This window comes from Procambarus clarkii, chromosome 23, assembly GCF_040958095.1.
Source record: "Procambarus clarkii isolate CNS0578487 chromosome 23, FALCON_Pclarkii_2.0, whole genome shotgun sequence".
Classification (NCBI taxonomy): domain Eukaryota; kingdom Metazoa; phylum Arthropoda; class Malacostraca; order Decapoda; family Cambaridae; genus Procambarus; species Procambarus clarkii.
The window spans coordinates 45,288,377-45,311,032 of record NC_091172.1 but is presented as its reverse complement, the minus strand read 5'-3'; the positions used below and the strand labels follow the sequence as shown (position 1 = coordinate 45,311,032).

The window sequence follows — 22,656 nt, the reverse complement described above, 5'->3', positions numbered from 1 at the left end:
GCAAAGAGTTACTGCAAGGGATGTGACCTCAGACTAGCGTGATGTTTAAGCTTTGGGTCACTGAGGAGTTTATTTCTCTCTGCCACACTAAGCTGTATGGTATTGTTATTTTGAGTTTACTATGTGTTTGGTTGAGACTCGTACTTGCAAGGTTTGTAAGCCCACAAGCACTTCGTATATCTTTGCAACTGTTAAAAACGATTAATTATGCTGGCATGGTCTGGATAATTCACACATCGATATTCTGAATATTCTTCGCTGCAGAACAAACAATATTTAAATTAACTTGTACTGTATGCAGCACCTTCCTTAGTAAGAGCTACAGTAACAACAGGTTTTACTGGGGAAAGAGTGTACCTTCCCACGCGTCCTGGTTTCCACTTCATTTTTTTTTTTACATGCAAGCATGCAAGTATAAGGCAATAAATACAATAAAAAGAACAGAAGAAACAAAATAATCAAAACAAAAAAACACCGGCCAGAAGGACCGACAGCACAGTACAAAACAACAAACATCAACAGAACACAAGAGAAAATAGTGTAAAATCTTCTTGTTTGAGGAGCTGTTCACTTGAGACATTTAAGCAAGTCCCAGCTGTGTCTGGGTACAAGTGACAGGATGAACAACCTAGCGGGTTTTCTTCCTATTGGGGAGTGTTGTACATTCTGCTATGGCGGTATGTTCACTCACAAGATGAGTGGCGCTGCCCAATAAACTCGCCCCTCGGGGCAAAATTTAAATTTAGGCGAGCAATACACAAAACATAATAACACATAAAACAAAACAAACATACATCATAACACATAGGGAAAGCATAAGGATAACAAATAACAAAAAAAAAATATAAAAATATATAAATATACAACAAGCCAAGAAACAGAAACATAAGCCACACATGTCGTATCCGCTGAAAAAAAAGACTTGACTAGTTCACCGGGGTAACGAAAAACACGCGACACAAGTCGTATCCGCTGAAAAAAAAGACTTGACTAGTTCACCGAGGTAACGAAAAACACACGACACAAGTCGTGTCCGCCGAAAAAAGCAAAACGGATACAACTTGTGTCTTCCCCCCACTACTAGTGCCCCCCGTCCGCCCAGACGGAGGAGGGGCACCACGGAACAGGCTGCACACGGTCAACAAAGTGAAACGACAAAGGGTTTTGCTTCCCATCATACGCCACGCCGGAGGCCAAGACGATTGGGAGGGGCTTCCAATTTACCTGAAGGCCACTGACACTAGTAGCCTCGACGAGGACAGGAAGCCGGCAGCTTGTCGAAGGTCCCCCTATTTGCTTTGAAACTTTGAAAAACAGTTTGTATATGTTTACTTGTTGTTTCAGTAACATTGTTTTTGTTGTTCCTCTTACGTGTGGCTTTCAAACAGTCTGGGAGTTACAGATGAACTGTGAGCAAGTGGCTCACACTTTAGGAGTTGTTGGGTTACATGGCCCGTGTGACTCACTAGTGACCTGCAGTACAAGGCTGCCATCGTTACATGGCCCGTGTGACTCACTAGTGACCTGCAGTACAAGGCTGCCTTCGTTACATGGCCCGTGTGACTCACTAGTGACCTGCAGTACAAGGCTGCCATCGTTACATGACCCGTGTGACTCACTAGTGACCTGCAGTACAAGGCTGCCTTCGTTACATGACCCGTGTGACTCACTAGTGACCTGCAGTACAAGGCTGCCATCGTTACATGGCCCGTGTGACTCACTATTGACCTGCAGTACAAGGCTGCCTTCGTTACATGACCCGTGTGACTCACTAGTGACCTGCAGTACAAGGCTGCCTTCGTTACATGGCCCGTGTGACTCACTAGTGACCTGTAGTACAAGGCTGCCATCGTTACATGACCCGTGTGACTCACTAGTGACCTGCAGTACAAGGCTGCCTTCGTTACATGACCCGTGTGACTCACTAGTGACCTGTAGTACAAGGCTGCCATCGTTACATGACCCGTGTGACTCACTAGTGACCTGCAGTACAAGGCTGCCTTCGTGTCAGAAGTAATAAAGTCAAAATCACTGCTGTGTGTTAATTTGAGTGATGGTCTTTGCAACAGTTTGGATTCAGCTCAGGTTAGTCCTTCCCTATCGTCCTTGGTGTGTTACAGTTGCATTTCTCACCACTCACAGGTGTGACATAACAGAAATAAATATATTAATTAAATTTAAGTAATGTTAATATACATATAATAAACACTGCATAATATTCAGCACAACTCGTGCTAATTATTGTCCCACCTCTAAGGGTCTGAACATCGAAATATAATGTTGACTTCACTAGGTAGGACAGTATTTAGTTCAATGCCTAGCTTTATTTGTAAATTGTTATTGTATAAATCCTACCTTTGTAGGTTGGCACTAAACAACTATAATTATATAATATACTAGGATACGTGTATCCTATGTGTATGTACGTGTATCCTACGTGTACCCATACGTGTATGCAAACTAGGATACGTGTAACAGTTTTTTATTTAGATTATATAATTTTAATGTTAACCTACTCACTAAACTCAATAATATAAAAGAATAGAAATTAAAATAATCTTTAGTAGCCTCGCATTAGACGTTTATAGTATTTATTATTATAATAGGAAAATAACCTGGAGATTCCTGTGAGAAGTGAACACCATCAGCGAATGAATTCTCATGAAATTGTCTAGCTGTGAAATGAATGTAACATCTTTGAATGTAATGAAACGCCAGTTTCTGGGTGATCCCTAAAGGATCTCTGAAGCTACTCTCTCCGATTTAGGTGCCATCTAATAGGTTCCTCCAATCGCGGAGTTCTCTGGCCTACCTTCGACCCAGAACTAGAACCTGGATCCCTCACAGTAGTGCAAGGAGCCGTGTCATTTATTAATTTATGCCACCACCGAGGAAGTGGTGACATGCTACCACAAACTATCGAAACTCATAAAACTTTCAGAACGTTCAGACGAGTGCTGCAAGAAACCCGACTTTCTTGGGCAGGGATGGTGTCAGGGAGCCACCGGGGATCACTTGCAGGTGTCCAGCAGACAGTCAACAACGTGAGGAGGACAAGGGCCTCCTGGTAGCTAAGTGACTCCCTGCAGGTGTTGTCCAGCAGACAGTCAACAACGTGAGGAGGACAAGGGCCTCCTGGCAGCTAAGTGACTCACCTGCAGGTGTTGTCGAGCAGATAGTCAACAACGTGAGGAGGACAAGGGCCTCCTGGCAGCTAAGTGACTCACCTGCAGGTGTTGTCCAGCAGACAGTCAACAACGTGAGGAGGACAAGGGCCTCCTGGTAGCTAAGTGACTCACCTGCAGGTGTTGTCCAGCAGACAATCAACAACGTGAGGAGGACAAGGGCCTCCTGGCAGCTAAGTGACTCACCTGCAGGTGCTGTCCAGCAGACAGTCAACAACGTGAGGAGGACAAGAGCCTCCTGGTAGCTAAGTGACTCACCTGCAGGTGTTGTCCAGCAGACAGTCAACAACGTGAGGAGGACAAGGGCCTCCTGGCAGCTAAGTGACTCACCTGCGGGTGTTGTCCAGCAGACAGTCAACAACGTGAGGAGGACAAGGGCCTCCTGGTAGCTAAGGTCCAGCAGTCTCATGTCGTCGCAGGCCTCGCCTTCACCCCCTGAATAATATAAAATTCCTAATTAATTAACTAAATCATTATTTACAAATTGTTTAATGCGTAAGGAACTATTTTTGCTTGTACAGCTTAGTTGAATTTTTTTTACGTATTTAGCACGCTCTGGTGAGAATGATTACTCATTCTCACCAGATTAATGATAACGAGAATGAAGACAGTACAAATGTAACTAATAACAATTGATCTAAATACCATAGAAAAATTTTGTTATATTTATTTATCAACTACGGGGTATGTGGCATAACCCGAGTCTCTCTGTTTCCCATTTGTCCAATTATCTATCCATCCATCTATCTGTTAGCTTACCTGTCCATCTATCCAACCATCCCTCTATACATCTGCCTAATGCATTCGGCAGCATTAATTTGGAATGCATTAGGCAGTGATGTGGCGGAGGCAGACTCCATACACAGTTTCAAATGTCGATATGATAGAGCCCAGTAAGCCCTAGAATCTGTACACCTGTTGATTGAGAATTGAGAGGCGGGATCAAAGAGCCAGAGCTCAACCCATGCAAGCACAACTAGGAAACTACAACTAGGTGAGTACATCTATCCGTTCATCGATCTCTCCATCTATCTATCCATCTTCCTATGTATCTATTTATCTATCTATACATCCATCTATATATCCATTCAGCTATCAATCTACATTTCTTTCATCTATACATCTATCTATCTGACCATCTATCCATATATCTATCAATCTATTCGTCTATATATATATATATATATATATATATATATAAATATATATATATATATATATATATATATATATATATATATATATATATATATATATATATATATATATATATATATTAATGAAAACTCACACCCCAGAAGTGACTCGAACCCATACTCCCAGAAGCAACGCAACTGGTAACTACAGGGCGCCTTAATCCACTTGACCATCACAGCCGTCAAAAGGAAGTGATAGCCGAGGCTATTTGAGCCACTTCCCCGACGGCAACTCGGATGGTAATCTTGGTGGTGGTCAAGTGGATTAAGGCGCCCTGTAGTTACCAGTTGCGTTGCTTCTGGGAGTATGGGTTCGAGTCGCTTCTGGGGTGTGAGTTTTCATTCGCATATAGTCCTGGGGACCATTCAGGCTTGTTCGCATTTGTGTTCCTCACGTGTGCCCCAAAGAATGAGGTGATTTGGTGAAATGCTATGCCCAAGATTACCATCCGAGTTGCCGTCGGGGAAGTGGCTCAAATAGCCTCGGCTATCACTTCCTTTTGACGGCCGTGATGGTCAAGTGGATTAACGCGCCCTGTAGTTACCAGTTGCGTTGCTTCTGGGAGTATGGGTTCGAGTCACTTCTGGGGTGTGAGTTTTCATTTGCATATAGTCCTGGAGACCATTCAGGCTTGTTCGCATTTGTGTTCCTCACGTGTGCCCCAAAGAATGAGGTGATTTGGTGAAATGCTATGCCCAAGATTACCATCCGAGTTGCCGTCGGGGAAGTGGCTCAAATAGCCTCGGCTATCACTTCCTTTTGACGGCCGTGATGGTCAAGTGGATTAACGCGCCCTGTAGTTACCAGTTGCGTTGCTCCTGGGAGTATGGGTTCGAGTCACTTCTGGGGTGTGAGTTTTCATTCGCATATAGTCCTGGAGACCATTCAGGCTTGTTCGCATTTGTGTTCCTCACGTGTGCCCCAAAGAATGAGGTGATTTGGTGAAATGCTATGCCCAAGATTACCATCCGAGTTGCCGTCGGGGAAGTGGCTCAAATAGCCTCGGCTATCACTTCCTTTTGACGGCCCTGATGGTCAAGTGGATTAAGGCGCCCTGTAGTTACCAGTTGCGTTGCTTCTGGGAGTATGGGTTCGAGTCACTTCTGGGGTGTGAGTTTTCATTCGCATATAGTCCTGGGGACCATTCAGGCTTGTTCGCATATATATATATATATATATATATATATATATATATATATATATATATATATATATATATATATATATATATATATATATATATATATATATATATATATATATATATATATATATATATATAAGTATATTTTGGTAGCAGTCTTTCCTGTAGACATATATTATTAAATAAGACCGAAAAAGTAAGATTAATAATTCTAACACGAATTTTCTCGATCTTTCTTACGTTTCTTTTCACTGTTGATGGTAATTCAAAAATCATTGAATTAATCAAAATCAAAAATCATAAAATTGATTTTTGAATTACCATCAAGAGTGAAAAGAAACGTAAGAAAGATCGAGAAATGCGTGTTAGAATTATTAATCTTACTTTTTCGGTCATATTTAATAATATATATATATATATATATATATATATATATATATATATATATATATATATATATATATATATATATATATATATATATATATATATATATATATATATATATATATATATATATATATATATATATATATATATATACGTATGTATATATATATATGTATATCATTGGATATATACAGCACCCCATGCCGGGGTGCTGTATACTCGCCACACTCATGCCGCTCTCCACATTGGAATTGCCCTTCACCTTGCCGCCCCCATCTTCACCAATACATATGCTGCTGTCTTGTCGGCTTTTCTTATTGTTACGTCTTTCAGATTTTTTAGTTGTTTCGCTGCTTCTTTGAGTCGTGGGGTTAAGATTGTAGATGAACATGTTCCTCGTTTTTTCCCTGCTTCTGTTAGTAGTTCAGCTTGAAGTGTGTCAGTGGTGATGACTTTTTTGTTGTCTTCTAGCTTCTGGCAATGTTAAGACTCATAAACCAGGTAACCCACTACGCTCTATAATCAGCCAAATACCAACCCCAACTTATCACCTGGCAAAGAAACTCAATGAACTCCTAACTCCATACTCTCCAAGTAAGTTTAGTCTACAATCATCAGCAGATTTCCTAGAATTGATCAAATCTACCCAGCCCGATGGAATCATCGTATCCCTGGACGTTGAATCCCTATTTACCAACGTCCCAGTCGACACAACCATAGGAATGATACTGGACAGAGTATACAGAGACGAGAGCACTCCCAAATTAGACATACCTGAGCCACACTTGAAGAGTCTTCTCGAAGCATGTACAAAGGAAGCCCCTTTCATCAGTCCACAAGGAGACATGTATTTACAAATAGACGGAGTAGCAATGGGCTCCCCCTTAGGAGTTTTATTTGCTAATTTTTATATGGGAACCATCGAAGACAGGGTCTTCAGTAGCAGACAAAAACCAACTGTATACTGCCGTTATGTAGATGACATATTCGTAATAGTAAAAGACTCAGATAAACTAATTGACCTAAAAAGACATCTAGAGAGGGAGTCAGTACACCAGAATTTACACATGAAAATAGTGAAAATAACAGTATGCTATTCCTGGATGTACTAATAACAAAAATAGGAACCTCTTTAAGCACCAACGTATATACCAAGCCCACCAACATAGGATTATGCCTGAACGGTAGAAGTGAGTGCCCCCAAAGATACAAAGCCAGTGTTCTCAATGCTTATATTTGTCGAGCGCTTACCCACTGCTCTGAATGGAGCAACGTGAGTAGAGAGTTTGAAAGAGTAACTCAGGTATTGGTGAACAACGGATATAGCAACGCGGAAATAAACGTTGCTATAAGAAGAAACTTGGACCGTTGGTATAATCCAGAACCTAGAACAGAAACCACAACACCTCCAATAAATTTATATTTCAAATCAACCATGCACAGTGAACATATAAATGAGGAAAGAATAATGAAAGAAATAATCCGTAAAGGAGTAAAAAGCACTACTCCTAACCAAAACATAAACCTGATAATATTCTACAAAACCAAGAAGACTTCCGAACTACTTATCAAAAACAGCCCAAAGCCGACCGAGAACCCTCTACAGCAGTCAAGCGTTGTATACATATACATTTGCCCCCACGAAGGATGTAACCTTCAATCTAAGTACATAGGTATGACGTCGACCAAGCTGACGAGGCGTTTGACATGCCATCTTCAATCCGGTGCCCCTAGGAACCACATGAGACAAGCCCATGACATTACTCTAACAAGAGAAATGTTGAACAAGAATACCAGCATAATAGACAAAACCCAAGATGCAAGAAGATTACAAATTCTTGAGGCAATTCACATAAGAATAGAACAACCTACCATGAACACCCAAATCACGGAACTATTTACTCTACCCACCATGAGAGTAAGGACAAGACCAGAACATAACGATGCCAACACAGAAGACAATGTCCAACATAACAGGCCAATTACACTGGATTAATCTTTGTGTTTAGATAGGAGCTGCCTCGTATGGGCCAATAAGCCTTCTGCAGTTACCCCTATATATATATATATATATATATATATATATATATATATATATATATATATATATATATATATATATATATATATATATATATATATATATATATATATATATATATATATATAGGTCTTTCCTGTAGACATATATTATTAAATATGACCGAAAAAGTAAGATTAATAATTCTAACACGAATTTTCTCAATCTTTCTTACATTTCTTTTCACTGTTGGATGTAAATCAAAAATCAATTCTCCAAAATTCATTTTTATTTCTAGTCTGACGCGACACGAGCGCGTTTCGTAAAACTTATTACATTTTCAAAGACTTTTTAGTTTACAAATACACAACTGAATAGAACTTACGCATCTCCGATTTTATATCTACATTTGAGTGAGGTGGATGGGGTGAGGTGGCATTAATAGGGTATTAATTTCATCAACACAAGACAGAGCAAGAGGTGGCATTAATAGGGTATTAATTTCATCAACACAAGACAGAACACGAAACAATGGGTATTGAATAGAAGTGTTTGTAGAAAGCCTATTGGTCCATATTTCTTGATGCTTCTATATTGGAGCGGAGTCTTGAGGTGGGTAGAATATAGTTGTGCATTAATTAGCTGTTGATTGCTGGTGTTGACTTCTTGATGTGTAGTGCCTCGCAAACGTCAAGCCGCCTGCTATCGCTGTATCTATCGATGATTTCTGTGTTGTTTACTAGGATTTCTCTGGCGATGGTTTGGTCTTTTTCGGTCATATTTAATAATATATATATATATATATATATATATATATATATATATATATATATATATATATATATATATATATATATATATATTATTAAATAATTCTCAATAATTCTTACAATCTTCTTTACTGTCGAGGGAAATTGATAAATTAACTCTCGACATTTTCAAAGAGTTAGTTTACACATAAAATACATTCCTACTTATACTCGTTTTGGGTGAGGTGATGTGGCACAAAAGTTTTGGGTGAGGTGACAAAGCTATGACAGACTCCACCTGCTGAAGATTGTTGGGTAATGCAAACCTGGTTAAGTGTATGGGAATGTCAAGACCCACAAGCCTGGAAACCCACTTTCGCCAATCAGCCAGATACCCACACCCACATACAGACACACCCACATACAGAAGTGGTTGGGCCTTCCATCAAGCAGAACGCTTTGAAGGAGAGCAACGTCGTCTATGCTCTTAAATGCCCACTTGGGGACTGTAAGCCCCAAGAATTCAGTATATAGGCATGACAACATATAATCTCTTCTCACAACCAGACCATCACCAGACAAATCTTAACAAACAACACAGAAATCATCGATAGGTACAGCGATAGCAGGGGGCTTGACATCAGCGAGGCACTACACATCAAAAAGTCAACACCAGCAATCAACAGCCAATTAATGCACAACTATATTCTACCCATTTCAAGACCCCGAACCAATAAGGAAGCTGCTAGAGGAAGTATGGGCCAATTGGCCTTCTGTTGTTACTTCCATTCTTATATCCAGATATCCACGTTATACCCATTGTTTCGTGTTTTGTTTTGTATTTGTCACCTCACCCAAAACTTTTGTACCATATCACCTCACCCAATAGAGTATAAGTACGATGAATTTGTGTGTAAATTAAGTCTTTGAAAATGTAATACGATTTACGAAACGCGTTCAGGCGTCAGACCAATAATAAGAAATTAATTTTCGAGAATTGTTATTTTCATTACCACAGACAGTAAAGAAAAACATAAGAAATATTGAACAAATTCGTGTTAGAATTATTAATCTTACTTTTTCGGTCATGTTCACCAACATATGTTTACAAGAAAGACTGCTACCAAAATATACTAATATACAGTATATGTCTTACCTAGTAGCCAGAATGCACTTCTTGGCCTACTATGCAAGGAACGATTTGCCTAATAGGCTGAATGATTTTCGTTATTTTCAATATATTGTTTCCAGTTAGTTTATTTGAATTATTATTATTATATTATATTAACAATATAAATTACTGACGTAGTTGTGTTTGTTTAGGTTAGGTTTAGATAGGTTAGGTTAGGTAGGGTTGGTTAGGTTCGGTCATATATCTACGTTAGTTTTAACTCAAACAAAAAACAATTTACTCATATATAGTAAAATTAATAGCTTTATCATTTCATAAGACAAAAAATCGAAAAATATATAAATTCTGGAAAACTTGGCTTACTAGGCAAATCGTGCCTTGCATAGGAGGCCGAGTAGTGCGTTCTGGCTACTAGGTACAATTGACAGCCGAGAACAAAGAGCCTAGGCTCAAAACTCGCAAGCACTATTAGGTGAGTAAAACTATCACTCTGTCAATCTAGCTATTTATCTAACTATTCATCTATTCATCCATATGTACATACATCCAGCTATCAATCTATAAATCCTGTTATCTATCCATCCATACATCCATGTCTCTGACCATCTGACCATCTATCCATATAACCATCAATCTATTTGTCTACCTAGCTTTCTATACATCCATTTATGTATTCATATATGCATCCTTCGATATATCCTTTTATCTATCAATCCATCTTCCTCTAGCCCCGGGACTGGCTAGAGGAAGAGACGACTGACAGTGAGGTGCTACGGAGGAGTGTAACTAGCTAGTTGCAAGAAGCTCCTGCCAGAGGTTCGCTACCCTTGTATTTGTTCGTGTAGAGGCCCAGCAGCGCGAGGCTGATGTTCTCTGCCAGCACCAGGCTGGAGAGTGATTGTAGGCGTTCACCAGGAGCACCTAGTGATATTTTAGGTGTTGGTGTTTCCCAGTACTGGTTGAGGACGGTACTGTGTGTTGAGGAAACACGGAAGTTGACAAGGCTACATTGCATAAGCATAGAGGAGCTCTTAGTGTCCTTTGAGAGCGACACATGTGTATATATCAGTGTAGTAATACTTCGTTTATGATTCTATTAAGGGGATGGGAAAGTGATGTGTGAATATATTGATAAAAGACGAAGTGTCGTATTCCTTTTAAATCCCCCATGTTATTTTACTTGCATTACCAAGCCAACTCCTTGAAAGCCACTACCGATTTGGGGTCGGATACTAGTACTTTGGTTCTTCCAGCAAAGAACCCGGTTGCGTCTCATAGTGGCTGTAACAGCTCTACAACTGCGGTTTGACGGTAGAGCGAAGGTCTTGCTTCATGCAGGTCGATGTTCATTCCCCGACCGTCAAAGTGGTTGGGCACCATTCCTTCCCCCCGTCCCACCCCAAATCGTTCCCTCTATCCCGTCTACTGCCTGTCTCTGTCTTCCCCCTCCCTCTGTCTCTGTCAATGTCTCTTTCTTTGTCTGTACCTATCTGTCTGTCAGTCTCTTTCTCTCTCACTACAATGTAGTTATTATTCTCGCCACTCTGTAGTTATTATTCCCACAATACTGTAACTATAATTCTCACAACACTAGCTGTTCACTCAGATGTGATGTATCAATAAAAAAATCTGTCGGAGCACTGATGAGGATTCGAACCAATGCAGTGGGTGGTCCCACGCACACGCCCCAGACAATTCTCTTCTCTCCATCGTCAATTCTAGGCTGACAGTGGACGATATAATCCACCTATACAGTGCTCCACTCCGTTATACAGTGTGATGGCTCGTTGTATTACGTGTTTCAGAATGCCTCCCGCGAAAGATGTGTACACCTGTTGATGGGCCAGGCTGGGGGAGAATGACACCTGTTGATGGGCCAGGCTGGGGGAGAATGACACCTGTTGATGGGCCAGGCTGGGGGAGAATGACACCTGTTGATGGGCCAGGCTGGGGGAGAATGACACCTATTGATGGGCCAGGCTGGGGGAGAATGACACCTGTTGATGGGCCAGGCTGGGGGAGAATGACACCTGTTGATGGGCCAGGCTGGGGGAGAATGACACCTATTGATGGGCCAGGCTGGGGGAGAATGACACCTGTTGATGGGCCAGGCTGGGGGAGAATGACACCTCGTGATGGGCCAGGCTGGGGGAGAATGACACCTATTGATGGGCCAGGCTGGGGGAGAATGACAGCTGTTGATGGGCTAGGCTGGGGGAGAATGACGCCTGATGATGGGCCAAGCTGGGGAAGAATGATGCTTAATGATGGGCCAGGCTGGGGGAGAATGATGCCTGTTGATGGGCCAGACTGGGGAAGAATGACACCTGATGATGGGCCAGGCTGGGGGAGAATGATGCCTGATGATGGGCCAGGCTGGGGGAGAATGATGCCTGATGATGGGCCAGGCTGGGGAAGAATGACACCTGGTGATGGGCCAGGCTGGGGGAGAATGACACCTGATGATGGGCCAGGCTGGGGGAGAATGATGCCTGTTGATGGGCCAGGCTGGGAGAGAATGATGCCTGATGATAGGCCAGGCTGGGGGAGAATGACACCTGATGATGGGCCAGGCTGGGGGAGAATGACCCCTGATGATGGGCCAGGCTGGGGGAGAATGACACCTGATGATGGGCCAGGCTGGGGGAGAATGACACCTGGTGATGGGCCAGGCTGGGGGAGAATGATGTCTGATGATGGGCCAGGCTGGGGGAGAATGATGCCTGATGATGGGCCAGGCTGGGGAAGAATGACATCTGATGATGGGCCAGGCTGGGGGAGAATGACACCTGGTGATGGGCCAGGCTGGGGAAGAATGACACCTGATGATGGGCCAGGCTGGGGAAGAATGACACCTGATGATGGGCCAGGCTGGGGAAGAATGACACCTGATGATGGGCCAGGCTGGGGGAGAATGACACCTGATGATGGGCCAGGCTGGGGGAGAATGACACCTGGTGATGGGCCAGGCTGGGGGAGAATGACACCTGGTGATGGGCCAGGCTGGGGGAGAATGACACCTGATGATGGGCCAGGCTGGGGGAGAATGACACCTGGTGATGGGCCAGGCTGGGGGAGAATGATGCCTGATGATGGGCCAGGCTAAGGGAGAATGATGCCTGATGATGGGCCAGGCTGGGGAAGAATGACACCTGATGATGGGCCAGGCTGGGGGAGAATGACACCTGATGATGGGCCAGGCTGGGGGAGAATGACACCTGATGATGGGCCAGGTTGGGGAAGAATGACACCTGATGATGGGCCAGGCTGGGGAAGAATGACACCTGATGATGGGCCAGGCTGGGGGAGAATGACACCTGATGATGGGCCAGGCTGAGGGAGAATGATGCCTGATGATGGGCCAGGCTGGGGGAGAATGATGCGTGATGATGGGCCAGGCTGGGGGAGAATGACACCCGATGATGGGCCAGGCTGGGGGAGAATGACACCTGGTGATGGGCCAGGCTGGGGTAGAATGACACCTGGTGATGGGCCAGGCTGGGGGAGAATGATGCCTGGTGATGGGCCAGGCTGGGGGAGAATGACACCTGATGATGGGCCAGGCTGGGGGAGAATGACACCTGGTGATGGGCCAGGCTGGGGGAGAATGACACCTGGTGATGGGCCAGGCTGGGGGAGAATGACACCTGATGATGGGCCAGGCTGGGGGAGAATGATGCCTGATGATGGGCCAGGCTGGGGGAGAATGACACCTGGTGATGGGCCAGGCTGGGGGAGAATGACACCTGATGATGGGCCAGGCTGGGGGAGAATGATGCCTGATGATGGGCCAGGCTGGGAGAGAATGACACCTGGTGATGGGCCAGGCTGGGGGAGAATGACACCTGATGATGGGCCAGGCTGGGGGAGAATGACACCTGGTGATGGGCCAGGCTGGGGGAGAATGACACCTGATGATGGGCCAGGCTGGGGGAGAATGACACCTGGTGATGGGCCAGGCTGGGGGAGAATGACACCTGATGATGGGCCAGGCTGGAGGCGAATGACACCTGATGATGGGCCAGGCTGGGGGAGAATGACACCTGATGATGGGCCAGGCTGGGGGAGAATGACACCTGATGATGGGCCAGGCTGGGGAGAATGACACCTGATGATGGGCCAGGCTGGAGGCGAATGACACCTGGAGATGGGCCAGGCTGGGGGAGAATGACGCCTGACAAAGCCATTTGAAATGAGACCTCGTTAAAAATAATTGGAATTACTATTGGTTTAACTACTTGTTTAAAGATGTTGGGTCTGCTCCTCAGCAAAACGTTAGATCCCAACAACACACACTGTAGGTATTATTTTCAATACACTGTGCTTATTTTTTCACGATACTAGAGTTATTATTCTCACCACCCTGTAGTAATATTTCTCACCACATTGTAATTATTCTCACCACACAGTCAATACAGTGTGGTCATTATTCTCACCACACTTTACCTATTATTCTCATTTCAATGTAGTTATTTTTTTCACTACATAGTACCAAATATGCTTATTCATCGTTATCTCCAGTAAAGCATGCAATTTGCGTGTAACCAACTGAACCACAAGCAATTTACTTGCAATCAACTAGAGAGCTTGGATTTTACTCGTAATCACTTGGAAAGAACGTTATTTACATATCACCATGAATGGCATTACTTTATTTGTAACCGCTAGTAAAGCAAGTCAATTTCTTGTAATTAGCAAAAAAGCAGATAATATACTTATAATAAAGAGCAGACCTCCCAGCACGGTGTGAGCGTGGCCAAGAGCAGACCTCCCAGCACGGTGTGAGCGTGGCCACCAGAGCAGACCTCCCAGCACGGTGTGAGCGTGGCCACCAGAGCAGACCTCCCAGCACGGTGTGAGCGTGGCCACCAGAGCAGACGTCCCAGCACTCCACCATGATAACCACCACCTGCTGCCACACTCCACCACCATAATCACCACCTGCTGCCACACTCCACCACCATAACCACCACCTGCTGCCACACTCCACCACCATAACCACACCCTGCTGCAACATTCCACCAACACCAACACTACCACCTGCTGCCGCACTCCACCACCATAACCACCACCTGCTGCCACATTCCACCACCACAACCATAACCACCACCTGCTGCCACACTCCACCACCATAATCACCACCTGCTGCCACACTCCACCACCATAACCACCACCTGCTGCCACACTCCACCTCCACTACCACCTGCTGCCAAACTCCACCACCATAACCACCACCTGCTGCCACACTCCACCACCATAACCACCACCTGCTGCCACACTCCACCACCTCCACCACCTGCTGCCACACTCCACCACCATAATCACCACCTGCTGCCACACTCCACCACCATAACCACCTCCTGCTGCCACACTCCACCACCATAACCACCACCTGCTGCCACACTCCACCACCACCACCTCCACCACCTGCTGCCACACTCCACCACCATAACCACCACCTGCTGCCACACTCCACCACCATAACCACCACCTGCTGCCACACTCCACCACCATAATCACCACCTGCTGTCACACTCCACCACCATAACCACCACCTGCTGCCACACTCCACCTCCACCACCACCTGCTGCCAAACTCCACCACCATAACCACCACCTGCTGCCACACTCCACCACCATAACCACCACCTGCTGCCACACTCCATCACCACCACCACCTGCTGCCACACTCCATCACCATAACCACCACCTGCTGCCACACTCAAACACCAAAAATACCACCTGCTGCCACACTCCACCACCATAACCACCACCTGCTGCCACACTCCACCACCATAACCACCACCTGCTGCCACACTTCACCACCATAACCACCACCTGCTGCCACACTCCAACACCAAAAATACCACCTGCTGCCACACTCCACCACCATAATCACCACCTGCTGCCACATTCCACCACCACAACCATAACCACCACCTGCTGCCACACTCCACCACCATAACCACCACCTGCTGCCACACTCCACCACCATAACCACCACCTGCTGCCACACTCCACCACCATAACCACCAACTGCTGCCACACTCCACCACCATAACCACCACCTGCTGACACACTCCACCACCATAACCACCACCTGCTGCCACACTCCACCACCATAACCACCACCTGCTGCCACACTCCACCACCACCACCACCTGCTGCCACACTCCATCACTATAACCACCACCTGCTGCCACACTCCACCACCATAACCACCACCTGCTGCCACACTCCACCACCATAATCACCACCTGCTGCCACATTCCACCACCACAACCATAACCACCACCTGCTGCCACACTCCACCACCATAATCACCACCTGCTGCCACACTCCACCACCACCACCACCTGCTGCCACACTCCATCACCATAACCACCACCTGCTGCCACACTCCACCACCATAACCACCACCTGCTGCCACACTCCACCACCATAACCACCACCTGCTGCCACACTCCACCACCTCCACCACCTGCTGCCACACTCCACCACCATAATCACCACCTGCTGCCACACTCCACCACCATTACCACCTCCTGCTGCCACACTCCACCACCATAACCACCACCTGCTGCCACACTCCACCACCACCACCTCCACCACCTGCTGCCACACTCCACCACCATAACCACCACCTGCTGCCACACTCCACCACCATAACCACCACCTGCTGCCACACTCCACCACCATAATCACCACCTGCTGCCACACTCCACCACCATAACCACCACCTGCTGCCACACTCCACCTCCACCACCACCTGCTGCCAAACTCCACCACCATAACCACCACCTGCTGCCACACTCCACCACCATAACCACCACCTGCTGCCACACTCCATCACCACCACCACCTGCTGCCACACTCCATCACCATAACCACCACCTGCTGCCACACTCAAACACCAAAAATACCACCTGCTGCCACACTCCACCACCATAACCACCACCTGCTGCCACACTCCACCACCATAACCACCACCTGCTGCCACACTTCACCACCATAACCACCACCTGCTGCCACACTCCAACACCAAAAATACCACCTGCTGCCACACTCCACCACCATAATCACCACCTGCTGCCACATTCCACCACCACAACCATAACCACCACCTGCTGCCACACTCCACCACCATAACCACCACCTGCTGCCACACTCCACCACCATAACCACCACCTGCTGCCACACTCCACCACCATAACCACCAACTGCTGCCACACTCCACCACCATAATCACCACCTGCTGCCACACTCCACCACCATAACCACCACCTGCTGACACACTCCACCACCATAACCACCACCTGCTGCCACACTCCACCACCATAACCACCACCTGCTGCCACACTCCACCACCACCACCACCTGCTGCCACACTCCATCACTATAACCACCACCTGCTGCCACACTCCACCACCATAACCACCACCTGCTGCCACACTCCACCACCATAATCACCACCTGCTGCCACATTCCACCACCACAACCATAACCACCACCTGCTGCCACACTCCACCACCATAATCACCACCTGCTGCCACACTCCACCACCACCACCACCTGCTGCCACACTCCATCACCATAACCACCACCTGCTGCCACACTCCACCACCATAACCACCACCTGCTGCCACACTCCACCGTAACCACCACCTGCTGCCACATTCCACCACCACAACCATAACCACCACCTGCTGCCACATTCCACCACCATAACCACAACCTGCTGCCACACTCCACCACCATAACCACCACCTGCTGCCACACTCCAACACCACCTCCACCACCTGCTGCCACACTCCACCACCATAACCACCACCTGCTGCCACACTCCACCACCATAACCACCACCTGCTGCCACATTCCACCAACACCAACACTACCACCTGCTGCCACACTCCACCACCATAACCACCACCTGATGCCACACTCCACCACCATAACCACCACCTGCTGCCACACTCCACCACCATAATCACCACCTGCTGCCACACTCCACCACCACCACCACCTGCTGCCACACTCCATCACCATAACCACCACCTGCTGCCACACTCCACCACCATAACCACCACCTGCTGCCACACTCCACCGTAACCACCACCTGCTGCCACATTCCACCACCACAACCATAACCACCACCTGCTGCCACATTCCACCACCATAACCACAACCTGCTGCCACACTCCACCACCATAACCACCACCTGCTGCCACACTCCAACACCACCTCCACCACCTGCTGCCACACTCCACCACCATAACCACCACCTGCTGCCACACTCCACCACCATAACCACCACCTGCTGCCACATTCCACCAACACCAACACTACCACCTGCTGCCACACTCCACCACCATAACCACCACCTGATGCCACACTCCACCACCATAACCACCACCTGCTGCCACACTCCACCACCATAATCACCACCTGCTGCCACACTCCAACACCATAACCACCACCTGCTGCCACACTCCACCACCACCACCTCCACCACCTGCTGCCACACTCCACCACCATAATCACCACCTGCTGCCACACTCCATCACCACCACCTCCACCACCTGCTGCCACACTCCACCACCATAACCACCACCTGCTGCCACACTCCACCACCATAACCACCACCTGCTGCCACACTCCACCACCATAACCACCACCTACTGCCACACTCCACCACCATAACCACCACCTGTTGCCACACTCCACCACCATAACCACCACCTGCTGCTACACTCCACCACCATAACCACCACCTGCTGCCACACTCCACCACCATAACCACCACCTGCTGCCACACTCCACCACCATAACCACACCCTGCTGCCACATTCCACCAACACCAACACTACCACCTGCTGCCACACTCCACCACCATAACCACCACCTGCTGCCACACTCCACCACCATAACCACCACCTGCTGCCACACTCCACCATAACCACCACCTGCTGCCACACTCCACCACCATAACCACCACCTGCTGCCACACTCCACCGTAACCACCACCTGCTGCCACATTCCACCACCACAACCATAACCACCACCTGCTGCCACACTCCACCACCATAACCACCATCTGCGGCCACACTCCACCACCTACTACCACACTCCACCACCATACCCACCACCTGCTGCCACACTCCAACACCACCTCCACCACCTGCTGCCACACTCCATCACCATAACCACCACCTGCTGCCACATTCCTCCACCACAACCATAACCACCACCTGCTGCCACACTCCATCACCATAACCACCACCTGCTGCCACATTCCACCACCACAACCATAACCACCACCTGCTGCCACACTCCATCACCATAACCACCACCTGCTGCCACACTCCACCACCATAACCACCACCTGCGGCCACACTCCACCACCACCACCTGCTGCCACTCCACCACCATAACCACCACCTGCTGCCACACTCCACCACCATAGCCACCACTTGCAGCCACACTCCACCACCATAACCACCATCTGCTGCCACACTCCACCACCATAACCACCACATGCTTCCACACTCCACCACGATAACCACCACCTGTTGCCACACTCCACCACCATAACCACCACCTGCTGCCACACTCCACCACCATAACCACCACCTGCTGCCACACTCCACCACCATAACCACCACCTGCTGCCACACTCCACCACCATAACCACCACCTGCTGCCACACTCCACCACCATAACCACCACCTGCTGCGACACTCCACCACCACCAACACCACCTGCTGCCACACTCCAACACCACCACCACATGCTGCCAAACTCCACCACCATAACCACCACCTGCTGCCACACTCCACCACCATAACCACACCCTGCTGCCACATTCCACCAACACCAACACTACCACCTGCTGCCACACTCCACCTACCTACCTTGAGGCTACCTTGAGGTGCTTCCGGGGCTTAGTGTCCCCGCGGCCCGGTCGTCGACCAGGCCTCCTGGTTGCTGGACTGATCAACCAGGCTGTTAGACGCGGCTGCTTGCAGCCTGACGTATGAGTCACAGCCTGGTTGATCAGGTATCCTTTGGAGGTGCTTATCCAGTTCTCTCTTGAACACTGTGAGGGGTTTGCCAGTTATGCCCCTTATGTGTAGTGGAAGCGTGTTGAACAGTCTCGGGCCTCTGATGCTGATAGAGTTCTCTCTCAGAGTACCTGTTGCACCTCTGCTTTTCAACGGGGGTATTCTGCACATCCTGCCATGTCTTCTGGTCTCATGTGGTGTTATTTCTGTGTGCAGGTTTGGGACCAGCCCCTCAATTATTTTCCACGTGTAAATTATTATGTATCTCTCCCGCCTGCGCTCAAGGGAGTACAGATTTAGGCTCTTTAGTCGGTCCCAGTAATTTAGATGTTTTACTGAGTGGATTCTAGCAGTAAAGGATCTCTGCACGCTCTCTAGGTCAGCAATTTCTCCAGCTTTGAAAGGGGCTGTCATTGTGCAGCAGTACTCCACTCTAGATAGCACAAGCGTTTTGAAAAGTATCATCATCGGTATAGCATCTCTAGTGTGAAAAGTTCTTGTTATCCAACCTGTCATTTTTCTTGCAGTTGTGACGGCTACTTTATTGTGTTCTTTAAAGGTAAGGTCTTCCGACATGAGTACACCCAGGTCCTTTACATTGCCTTTTCGTTCTATGTTATGATTTGCCTGCGTTTTGTACGTGGTTCCTGTTTTTATGTTTTCAATTTTTCCGTAGCGCATGAGCTGAAACTTATCCTCGTTGAATACCATATTATTTTCTGTAGCCCATAGAAAGACCTGATCAACATCTGATTGGAGGTTTGCCGTGTCCTCTATGTTGCCAACTCTCATGAAAATCCTAGTGTCATCTGCAAAGGATGATACAGTGCTATAGGTTGTGTTCTGGTCTATGTCCGATATGAGGATGAGAAAAAGTACTGGAGCAAGCACAGTACCCTGGGGGACTGAGCTCTTCACGGTTGATGGGCTGGATTTTATTTTGTTGACTATTACACATTGGGTTCTGTCAGTCAGGAAATTGTAGATCCATCTGCCTATTTTCCCGGTAATTCCTTTTGAACGCATTTTATGTGCAATAACACCATGGTCACATTTATCAAAAGCTTTTGCGAAATCTGTGTAAATTACATCAGCATTTTGTTTGTCTTCCATAGCATCTAATGCCATATCATAGTGGTCCAGCAACTGCGACAGGCAAGAGCGCCCTGTTCTGAAACCATGATGTCCGGGGTTATGGAGATGCTGTGATTCCATGTATTTTGTGATCTTACTTCTTAGCACTCTCTCAAAAATTTTTATGATGTGCGATGTTAGTGCTATCGGTCTGTAATTTTTTGCCTCTGCCTTATTTCCTCCTTTATGGAGTGGTGCTATCTCTGCTGTTTTTAGTATGTCAGGGATAACGCCAGTATCTAGGCTTTGTCTCCACAGAATGTGAAGGGCCTGCGATAGTGGTTTTTTACAGTTCTTGATGAATATGGAGTTCCAAGAATCCGGGCCTGGTGCAGAGTGCATAGGCATACTGTTTATGGCTTCTTCAAAATCTAGTGGGGATAGGGCGACGTCTGATATGTGATTTGATGTTGGTATCATATCCATGAAAAATTCATTTGGGTTATCAATCTTTAGTGCATTTAATGGCTCACTGAAAACAGAGTCGTACTGCTTCCTCAGTAACTCGCTCATTTCTTTGTTGTCATCTGTGAAAGTTCCATCTCCCTTTCGCAGGGGCCCGATACTAGATGTGGTTTTTGATCTTGATTTTGCATAGGAGAAAAAATATTTCGGATTTCTCTCTATTTCACTGATGGCCTTTTGCTCTCTTTGCCTCTCCTGGGTTTTGTATAATTCTTGTAGCTTGAGTTCAATTGTTTCTATTTCTCTACCTAACCTTCTTCGCCGTTCTTGAGATAGGGTGCGACTCTCAAGTTGTTCCGCGATTCGTTTTCTTCGCCTATATAAGGAACGACGTTCCCGTTCCAATCTGCATCTCTTTCTCTTTTTTCTTAGGGGTATGCGGTTTGAACATATTTCTAGTGCTACTGAGCTTATTTTTTCCAGGCACTGGTTCAGGTTTGCATTTCCTAGCTGTTCTTCCCAGTTTATTTCTATGTGGTTTATTTCTATGTGGTGGAGGTGGTCCACCACCATAACCACCACCTGCTGCCACACTCCACCACCATAACCACCACCTGCTGCCACACTCCACCATAACCACCACCTGCTGCCACACTCCACCACCATAACCACCACCTGCTGCCACACTCCACCGTAACCACCACCTGCTGCCACATTCCACCACCACAACCATAACCACCACCTGCTGCCACACTCCACCACCATAACCACCATCTGCGGCCACACTCCACCACCTACTACCACACTCCACCACCATACCCACCACCTGCTGCCACACTCCAACACCACCTCCACCACCTGCTGCCACACTCCATCACCATAACCACCACCTGCTGCCACATTCCTCCACCACAACCATAACCACCACCTGCTGCCACACTCCAACACCATAACCACCACCTGCTGCCACATTCCACCACCACAACCATAACCACCACCTGCTGCCACACTCCATCACCATAACCACCACCTGCTGCCACACTCCACCACCATAACCACCACCTGCGGCCACACTCCACCACCACCACCTGCTGCCACTCCACCACCATAACCACCACCTGCTGCCACACTCCACCACCATAGCCACCACTTGCAGCCACACTCCACCACCATAACCACCACCTGCTGCCACACTCCACCACCATAACCACCACATGCTTCCACACTCCACCACGATAAC

The 22,656-nt window shown here is 47.1% G+C and overlaps 1 long non-coding RNA gene across 1 annotated transcript in view; it reads right to left on the bottom strand.

Moving 5' to 3' along the window:
• The window catches only part of LOC138367731 (uncharacterized), a 97,626-nt gene extending 82,938 nt beyond the window's left edge, over positions 1-14,688 (bottom strand). The window contains exons 1-2 of the long non-coding RNA XR_011229422.1: positions 14,551-14,688; positions 3,516-3,620 (exon numbers count right to left, since the gene is read on the bottom strand). This is a non-coding gene — a long non-coding RNA (uncharacterized lncRNA). The remainder of the gene's footprint in view (positions 1-3,515; positions 3,621-14,550) is intronic.
• Between the last annotated feature and the right edge of the window lie 7,968 nt (positions 14,689-22,656).